The sequence below is a fragment of the Chelonoidis abingdonii genome, chromosome 9, assembly GCF_003597395.2.
Source record: "Chelonoidis abingdonii isolate Lonesome George chromosome 9, CheloAbing_2.0, whole genome shotgun sequence".
Classification (NCBI taxonomy): Eukaryota; Metazoa; Chordata; order Testudines; family Testudinidae; genus Chelonoidis; species Chelonoidis abingdonii.
This window is the reverse complement of record NC_133777.1, coordinates 13,130,573-13,140,500: the sequence shown is the minus strand read 5'-3', so window position 1 is coordinate 13,140,500 and position 9,928 is coordinate 13,130,573.

Sequence of the window (9,928 nt, the reverse complement as noted above, 5' to 3'; positions counted from 1 at the left end):
TCTCCTTTGCCCTCACACGGGAGTGCCCTCTCTTGATGCCCACACAGATCCCACGAATGTTAATAGCACTGCTGTGCATGCACCACGCAAGGCATTTACAATGCCTTTGTATGTCCTTTCAGTCTCTTCATCCTGTACATAATGGGATAATGGTCTCCATCAGACTGTGTTTTTTTACCATTAGGAGTTGTGTTTGGTTTATCGCTATGTATCACGCCGAAAGCCAGAGCCAGCCCTGTCAACTGCTTCCATCCACAATGGCTACAAAGCCACGCCGAGAAGTGAAACTTGGAAAAAACCTTCACAACAAAATGTTCTCCTCCCTCTCGGCATCAGCATTGGGCACAGTTTTCCCGACACTCCTCTACTGCTTGAAGGCAAAGTCAAAACAACTCAGTCTCATTCTCTCTGGCCAGGGAGAGATTAGCCGGCAAGCAGTCTCTCCCCATTCTGAGGGAAGAGAGAGGTGCATTATATGAGACCATCATTCCCAGAACTTTCCTGGCTGGCTGAGAAAAGGAACCTTACCCCACCTTATACCACAAGGCTCCTGGTCCCAGACTCCGAACAGAACACGAGCATGGGGTTTTCCAGACACCAGCTGTTACCCTGGGACTGCTTCCTCTCTCCCAGCATCTGCCTCTGTCGGTCCCTGAGTCTCTGTCTGCTGCAGAATGCCTGGAATGGGGTAGCCTGGCCCCTGAGATTTACTCTTCTGATCTTAAAGGGCCGGTATAACCCATTACAATCTCTCTCTCTCTCTGGTTTGCATATATAACTGCCATTATATGTGTGTATCAGCATGGATATAAATTTGCATTTGCCGTTATTTTGATTTAGTGCCATCAGCATTTGCAAGTTCAGCTAGTTTACCCGCGTGCTCTCGCTCTCTCTTTCTGTGAGTCATTTATTCAGAATAAAAAAGAGGAAAAGGCTTTCATACTGACCCCTCCTCCCCACCCTCCTCCCACAGGTGGACACAGTGTTAACTGATCTCTCATGCTCAGTTTTCTATTTTAAACCATGTATTTTATTATTTCTATGTCCTACCCTGAATCCTTAAAGCTCAGACTTTCAGCTGCAGGCTCCAGGCAAGACTTTCTGAAAGATCAAAATAAATTATGTCATGTGTATTGCTGTCATCAGCCTTCCCAGTAGCTTCCTCTTTCTGCAGCTATTTTTGGAGGATTAATCAATTAAAATAAGGTGTGGTAAAGCAATAGTTAAAAGGACACTGCAGAACTCATTTATGATGGAGCCCACTGGACAGCTGCAGTTTAACAGAGTTCTTTACGTGTTTTTTTTTAAGCAAAAAAGGAGTTTTGTTGTTTTTTTAAGTGTTGTCAGAAGAGGAATTTTTCTTTTGTAGCCCATTCCACATACTTTTTGTTATAGGAGAAGATTGGTCTGAGGGTTCTAGCAGAGGCTAAAACAGGGGAAGACTGGATCTATTTTGGTAACATATCAAGTGAATAGGAAATAATCAAAAATGCTGTATTTAAAAAATGAATTTAACAGCAGCTTGAGGCACACACTGTTTAGTAGAAAGAAATCTCATTACCTGTGCACCACTCAGCAGAGCAAGCCATTGGGTGCAATGTTTTTAACGTTAAAAAGGCAAAAGCTTTTGGCTACCATGGGTTGTTGCAATGCTGCTTATGGCATTCCACCTTGCCTGCTCTATCACGTGACTCTCACAGGGCTCAATCAGGACTTTGTCACAAGTCCTGTGTAAGGTTCTTCCCTTACTCCAGGGGGGAAGGAATCTGAATCAACCTTATCCCTTGCAGAGATTACTTCCCTCTCTTTCCGTTGCTCACTGGTGTGTTGAGGCAGGGGCAGAGTCAGAGCCCAAGCTCCACCCACTCCACCAGTTTTCAACTTTTTGATGACAACCTAGAACATTTTTGCCAAAAGTGGCCCTTTTTTCACAAAAAATTCTATTTGGTCAATAAGGTGTTTTGTGCTGAAAAAAATTGATGAAAAGAATTTGACTAGCTCTTTAAATGACAGGGTGAATTCTGTGTGAGGATTAGCCTATTATCTGTATACACAGTATCGGGGACAAAAGGCCTAAGGTAGTGGTTTTCAGCCTGTGGTCTATGGACCCCTGCAGGTCTGAAGACTATGTCTAAGGGGTCCGCCAAAGATGGTGATGAAAATAAAGAGTCAGAGCCCAGAAAAGACATACGGTTTTTCTGATCAATCGAAAGAATGTGAATATCCCCATCTACAGGTCAAAACCTGGAAGTGTTGTTGTTACCATAGAAACCCACCGTTTAGTGATCTTTCTTATTCTGCATCAAATGCCGTGCCAAACCCATGCAACGTTTATAGTTGAAATTTTGTTCAGTCAGTTTTCAGCCTAAGACATCTATGGTACGGGTCAGCAGACCACACATTGAATTTCCAAAGGGGACTGCACTTCGATTTGAAATTTTTTAGGGGTCTGCCAATGAAAAAAGATTGAAAACCAGTGGCTTAAGGGAAAGGGGATTGGTCCTGCTTTGAGCAAGGGGTTGAACTAGATGACCTCCTGATATTCTATGATTCTATGATTAAAGTCTTGGAGGAATTTGAAATCTTGAAAAGAATCGCTTGATGCCAGTATGCTGTTTGAGATCCTAATCGATTCAAAAAGCAGAAATCATGGACTAAAATTCAGTGCTGGTGTAAGTGCCTTGAAATCAGTGGAATTACACCAAGGTTGAGTTTGGCCCTATAGAGTCAAGATGGGGTACAAATTAGCTTGAAACTCAAGAGGAATGAAATAAGGGAATTAACTGCTAAGGTCAGCAATAAAATCATGAGTCTGTTGCAGAGAAAGCCGGATACATTTCTGAAGAGCTAAGGATAGAGCCGTTAACTAGATTGATGGGGGTAAGGTGATGAGACAGAGGTCAAGTAGTAACCTTTAAAATCATCAAGGCAGGCCACATAGGCTCTGTTATCTTCCCCTAGCTGTTCAGTGGGAGAGTGTAGGGATTGAAAAACAAGGCCCTTTCTGTCTCTGCAGAAAGAGGAGCAACAATGTAACATTGCATATTAGGGAAAGGCCAGACATAAAAAGATAATTGAAACATTCAGCTTGGCAATAAGGTGGGATAAGGATAATAAATCTTTAACACACATTGAGTTATATAAGGAAGGAACTGCTAGCACTGGCCGAAAGGGCTCTCTGGCGATCATCTTGTTAGCTGGGCAAGTTTTCCTTGGTTTAATTTTTATCCTGAATATTGTTTCTTACCCAGTGTGATATCCTTACAAAATGCAAACGTCTGTAATTGTCCTGTACAGGAATTGGGTAGTATCTCATCCTCATTGCCAATTGCTGCGTCTTTATTCCCTACACAACATTAAGAATATGCTGACTCCGCTGAGTACCAAATAACTGTGTTTACTGCCTATATACAAACATACATAACCTAGCTACTTATATACGCTGCTATTCTGTTGGGTTTTAATGGCTTCAGTCATAGAGGCAGGATGGCACGCAAGAGGGCTTCTGAACTACTTAAAGAGATACTGTCCAATTCCTAGACGCTACAGTAAACAATTGTGACTTTGAGTTACTCGTGATATTAGCAAATACAAACTAAATGGTCAGCAACATCCCACATCAATTCTATCATTGGGGAAAACAGAGGAAGGGTTGATTGTATCTTTTTATGTATCGTCAAAATGTATGAGCAGAGAGGGGGGCAGGACGGAAACAACCTATTAGGCTATTTTGTTCATTGTATGAGGAACTAAAAGGAAAAAGTAAAGGTAGGATTTTCAGAGCCTAACTCTGCTCTCACTGAAATCAGTGAAAGTCATGCCATTGACTTCAGCAAGGGCCGAATTAGGCCAATTGTGAGTGCTTTTGAAAATCGTACCCCAAATTTCCCACTGTAAGAGAACATCACACTTTCCAAAATTACAATATAGAAGGCTTTCAATACTTCGGCTTTGTAGATCCTTCTGAAATTAGACTATGTACCATGTAACTGGCACTCTAGCCAGCATTTGCTTGGGTAACAGTTACTCATGCCAAGAGTAAGATTTCCACACACACCACACCCCCCTGAAAAAGGTTCATCTCTTGAGACCAGGGAGCCAACAAACCACATCAAAGGACAATGCTCCATTTAGTCTTGGCAAGGAGGTTTCTGAGACCCCCGCTACCTCTGTGTCTGATTTAGATTCTACAGATGCAGACAGCCTTTCAGAATATTAGACCATAGACAAAAATGGAGAGGAGACCAATATTTTCTGTCTGTTAAAATCAAAGGGCCTGATCCTGCAACTCTTTCTCAGGTAAAACTCCCACTGAAGTCAGTGGGAGCATAAGCCTCATTTTCCAGCATGGAAGAAACACCTGGTCATTTTAGGCTGGGCAACAAACATGTAATGATGAACTATTTGTTGGTAAAGCAAACTGTACGTGCCCGGGTCCATAATGCACTGTTATCATCAAATAATGATCATAAGTCTTGGTGGGGGCCATGTTTTCTTATGTGTTTGCATGGACCGTACCACATTGGGGCCCCAGCTTGACGTCTGTGGGCATTACGGCAAATATAAACATTAAACTGTGAAAAGTAAATAATAAATTGCCAACCATTCAAACGTTGGTCTCCTGATCGCTACAACCCTTTTTCTTATCTGCATATAGTAAGTTGATTGTAATGATAAATCACCGTCAAGCATTCCAAGCTCCCAGCATTAGCACAACAGAGAATGCAACAATATCATTTCCTACTTTACCTTTGGATGGACAACACATATCAGATGGTGGATGGATGATCTAAATATGAATCATTGTCTCGCCAACCTAGATTCCTATAACATAATCGAACAAAGAAAACAGAAACTACATCAGAAGTCAGTTAGCAAATGAGTGTGTCTGAGAAGACTCTAGAAATCTCTTCTTTTAAACAGATTATCGCTTCAAGAAGAGTATAAAATGGTGCTAATTATGCTATGGGTGGGAAGGGGCTGCCTTCCATATGGAAAAGTGGTTTCTCTTTTCCTAGGTTCCTAACAGCTGTTTTCATTGTAACTAGACGCTCCACTGATAGCGTAATAGACAAAAAATCCTCCGAGTCACAACCCAAAGCTTCATGAGGCCCGCCTCACTCTTTGGGAAGTAACAGTAGAAGTGATACTGCTCCATGGGCCTATCTGGTCCTCCTCAGACAAAGCCACCATGATAAAAGGCCCACACATGATCAGTGTCAGACACTCCTCTAAACACCACAGTGTAGGCATGCTGTGATGCTGCTGCCAAAGGTTATGAAGCACTGGCTTTTAGGCTCTGCTCCTTCAGAAACTGCATCTTGTGCCTTGTTTTTTGAAGTGTAAACTCTGCTCCTGACACCTACTGCACATAACCTCACTCCCCTTCCAGCTCTTCCCCCTCACTGCACAAGATCTGCAGATTAAATGAGATTTGGCACCAGAGCACGTGCCACAGCAAGAGAATTGTGCTTGTTGACCTTTAACTCCCTGCTCCAGAGAGCTGCACAATATTCACACAGGGATTTTTTGCCTCCCTCTCCAATTAAATTTTGTATTTGGAATACAGCATTTCATATAGTAGAGTTACTGGCAAATGCAATTCTCTTAGGGGTCAGCTACAGGGTCTTTTATCTCATACACTAAAGAGTTCTCTATACAGCTGGTGAGTCAGTGAAAATCCCACGTCTGCAGGAAAATGCACCACTAGTCTACAAAGATTTCCAGATGTTCTGCTCCCGTAGGAAAAATAGTCTTGCCAATGAACAGCTCAGGTTCACAGTCCTGCTGAAAGTCCTAGAAAGATGAAGTCCCAAAATATTAAATATTAAATATTAAACATTTTCAACTTTCACATTACACCCAACTCTTTATGGATTTCTCTTTCACAGATGCCACTCAGTTGAGGGACCAGTACCTGCAGAAAATGACTTTGAATGGACCAAAATAATATTTATCCACTTACAAATGTGAAGCTACTGTTATCGCTGGTGTTCCAGCCCTAAGGCTCAATCCTGCCTTCGTGGTAGCCTTATTCTGCTTTCACAGGCATGATTTGCATCTAAAGCTCAAGTCTGATCTAAAACCATAGAACATGGCGCCCACTGACTTGTACTGATTATTGGTGTCTTGGACAGGTTTGTGGACTAATGCGTGCTGCAGTGTGAGAGGAGCAGGCACAACACTAGCCAATTATAAATGTCCTTGATCTGTTTCAGTACATTAATGAATGAAAGAGAAAGGGTCTTGCTGCTCCCACACTGGCTATGACATCATCCAAACTACCTATACTCCGGCCCAGTATCAGAATTTCATTGGTCTGTGAGGATTAGCAATGGTCTGCTGTATGTATGTGGCACTTCTGAATGAATGACCAGTTAGATTTAACTCCCATAGACTTGTAAGGGTTAGAGGTAATGCCATATATTAATTGTAAAGTAGTTTGCTCCAGATGTTTAATAAGGGCTCAGATCTGATGAGTGGCCTGGAAGTTATAAGGTATGAATGATGTCCATGGTCTCCAAGGCAAAAACTAGTCAATTTTTGGTAGATTGCTAGAATCGTATTAATTTACAAGGGTACGATCAATTGGTAGAATTCATCAGTTTCTCATAATTAACCTCACCCTTAATAAAAAGTTCTAAGATGTCTTGTTCCAGTAGCCTGACTAGGGAAAAAACTGAACTCTAAAGTTCTGAGAAAAAGGTAATTTGGTTATTTTTGTTGTGTTGTTATTTATTGAAGCATTTTATAGATTACGAGTGGGATTTTCTAAAAGCACACAGCATTTGTTCAATTGATCCTATAAAATGTATGGTAAAATTTCCATTGATTTCTGTGTGTGCAGTTAGTTCAATGCTTAGAGTTTTTGAAAATCAAACTCTACAAGTATATATACTCCATATTACCCGCACTGCTGGTAGTTATGTCATCATTCGCTAAAATGAATTTAAACCTATGGTTTAGTGCAGATTTTACAAATGCATTTTAATAATCCCAGTCAATTGTACTCTATACCAAGCAAGCAGTTTCCTTCAGTTTTAGGTAATAGTAACTTCCTATTTCAAACTATTTACATGCTGTGTTATAACTGTACAGCCGATCTGGTTAAATTAAATGCTTTCTTGAAGACATTTTTTCCTTTGGTAGGTTTTATATTACCAAACGTAGCATGTCACAAAGTAAAACCATTGTTGCAAATATCACCTAACGTTAATCTTAACATAATCCATGGTAAATATATTTATACACAAAGACAAGTGGCTGGATTTGTTTACATTTTGAAATCACTGAAGAAGGGATTCACTGTAGATTAGTTGGCTAATCTGCCATAATCTTCTTTAAAAGCAGCTGAATATGAATTTTATTTTACTGAATCATTTTATCCATACCTACACAATGTGAAAGGTTCCTTATCCCATAGGCTATGAAAGAAAGTTGCTTGCATTGGAAAAGAGCCATGAATCTCTTCTCTGCTTTAAAGAATGGACAGCTAGAATGGCTGGAGGTAAACTGAAATGGACATTCAGAGGTGTGATCTTTACTTTTATTTCTTGGTTGAAAGGTGTGAACTCTGAGCCTAACTCATCATTAGTAAGACATTTGCAATACGTTATCATAAAATGCTCATTTCTAATTTACTTTGTCTTGTTTGCCTTCTACTGCTTGGGAGATGCTGCAATGAGCCTATCTATACTAAAATGCTCATGGGTTACCAAAGGAAGCGTCATGCTATTTTTTCTTTATGTTCCAAAAGTACAGGATAAATAGGATTCCCCCACCACTTCCCAATCAATTCAGATCTACTTTCAAGGAAACTGTAATGCAGGAGAAAAATAAGAAGTTTGTAGCTACTCATCACATCCCAGAACAATTCCTCCAACAGACTTGGGCTCCAGAAGGTGACATGTCCAGCTCCCCTCTGCTGCAATGGCTGTAGCACTAACATGAGGCCTTCTAGGATCAGGGAAGTCCAGAAAAAATTGGGCCGGAGATTGAGGCTCAGAGATCCGACTTCCAAGGAAAAGGTAACTGACTTGAATGTCAGTGATAAGATTTGTGCACAAAGGGGCCAAGGTTGTGTGAAGCTGTGATGAGAGCTCTTTAGATCCTGTTGCGGATCCTCTGCACATTTTGGGAGGCAGTAGAGTACAAAGGTGTTTAGTGACGGGGGAGTCCTGCAAATCCAGGCGTAGTGCAGGGAGTACAAGGTTGCTGTTATCGACAACATATGTGGGTTCAGGTGAGGTTAAGTGCTAGGCAGAGCCTGACAGCTGGCAGGAAGACAGTCCCAAGTCTGTTGTACCCCCACTCCCTTTTTCTCAAGTGTGCAGAGGGAAAGGGGCACAGTGAAGGTGGAGAGTGGAATTGCCTGAGGTGACATGGGTTTAAGTGTGATCTTCATCACACTAATGAGGCTGCATTCTTCCTTCTTGGGCTGCACTTGCTACCAAGCAGCTGTAATGGGATAGCTGTCAGCAGAGCTCCCGGTGGTGAAGGAATGGCTTGCCCTTCACATCCCACGTACTTGCTACTTTTAATCTTCTGCTTACATGCACTGTCTGTGCTCTGCATTGTTTGTGTTGTGCAGGATCAAGCCGATCCAGTAACCATGGGCCAAATCCTTACCTCACAGCACAGCTCTGCCACCACAGGTGAGTGCTAGTGCTTTCTTCGGGGGACCAGGGGGAAAACTCCTCCCTCATCTTTACAAGTAGGAATCAGATCCTCCAGGCGTTAAGAATCAGACTTGGCGAATGAGTCAACTAATCATCTTTGCTGCTCTCTCTGGCCAAGACACTGCTGCTTGGTGACTGTGCAGTAACTTTTTTCATACTACACATGCTAAATACTAGCACATTATTTCAGTGTGGGTCTCTGAATAATACTGTGTTCAGCTGTGTTCCTTCCCCCACCTCATCCGCAGCAAGGCCTTCATTAGCTGAATGCTGTGGCTTGGTTCCAGCAGCCACAGCTGCTGTCACTGCTGCAATTCTTTAGCCTTGAGAAAAAGCATATACAATTTAATATGCTCCGGGCATAACGGCTTTTCTGTAGTGAGGAGGCGGTTTCTTTACGGCTATTTTGATGGGGCAAAGTTTACCCAAGCACAGGTTCCACTACATTTCATCAGCCCTTACAAATATGCCTTTGTCGTGCCAATTCTCATGCTCCTCGAGAACTGATGGAAATTCTGATGTTCAAAAAAGAAAAAAAATCCTGCTCATCTGATATTGTCCTGTCTTATTTCATTAAGGGCTAAACTCTGGGTTAGAACTAAAAACCAAAGTGCTGAGGGAGGGGCCAGTGCTTAGCTGGCCACATGTCCAGGACAGGATACATTGATCCGGCCATTTAACAGCAGAGTTTCCCATACCGGGCCATTACACTATGTGGTGGGTGCATCTGACTGATCTTCTCAGTAGGAGCAACATGCAGGATGCTGATGCTGCTGGCTAGCAGTGGCTGCTGCTGGCAATTTACAGCATTGCCAGGTAGAAGAGCAGCCATGCCTCTTTCCCAGGTAGCCATACCCACCTCACAATCAGAGGCCAGGCCTACCAACACATACTTTTGCACCATGACAAGGTGCCTTCTGCCCAACCGTATGACCCACTGCTTGCACCTGGATTTTATGCTGTCTGCAAGAGGAGGGTCACAATAGAAACTGATTTTTGCCTGAAGCCATGGGCTTGGAATCATTGCTACACAGTTTAAATTGTGGGGAGCGACAGATAATGCTCGCATTTCAGATTCGGGGTGGGGGCATAGTACAGATATATATAATATTGGAAAGACTCAGACAGTCTTCAGCCTGGGCCAAATCCTTAGCCCAGTGCAACTTAGCTAGCAGTTCCACAGACGGAAGGGGAAAAGGAATCCCACACGTCACCACATTGTTAAAGTGTAAATCTGTTGGTTTCTCTCT